The 476-nt window shown below is 12.6% G+C and overlaps 1 protein-coding gene across 1 annotated transcript in view; it reads right to left on the reverse strand.

Moving 5' to 3' along the window:
• Nucleotides 1-476, reverse strand: part of LOC106344794 — an 8,442-nt gene that overhangs the window by 5,408 nt on the left and 2,558 nt on the right. The gene's annotated exons all lie outside the window — the stretch shown is intronic.

Here is a 476-nt window from a genome sequence, read left to right on the forward strand (position 1 = left end):
TATTTGGGATTTTTAATATTGTTAAAACTATTTTTTGTAATTATTAAACTATTTTTTATTTATTTAAACTATTTTTTGTTTATTAGACCTATTTTTATATATTTATTAAAAATATTTAATATCTAATTTTTTGTGATTAAAAACTATTATTTGGGATTTATTTTTAAAAAATATATATATATATATATATATTTATATTATATAAATTTGTATTTTTATTAAACATTTTTATTATTATTAAAACTATTTTTTGTAATTATTAAACTATTTTTTATTTATTAAAACTATTTTTTGTTTATTAGAACTATTTTTATATATTTATTAAACATTTTTAATATCTATAAAACTTTTTTTGTGATTAAAAACTATTATTTGGGATTTTAAAAAAAAAATTTAATTTTTATATTTCTATATTTATTAAATATTTTCTTTTAATTTACAGGTCTCATGATGATCAGACCCGGCTTCGACAGCGT

Source organism: Brassica oleracea, chromosome C5 (assembly GCF_000695525.1).
Source record: "Brassica oleracea var. oleracea cultivar TO1000 chromosome C5, BOL, whole genome shotgun sequence".
In the NCBI taxonomy this organism is placed as follows: Eukaryota; Viridiplantae; Streptophyta; class Magnoliopsida; order Brassicales; family Brassicaceae; genus Brassica; species Brassica oleracea.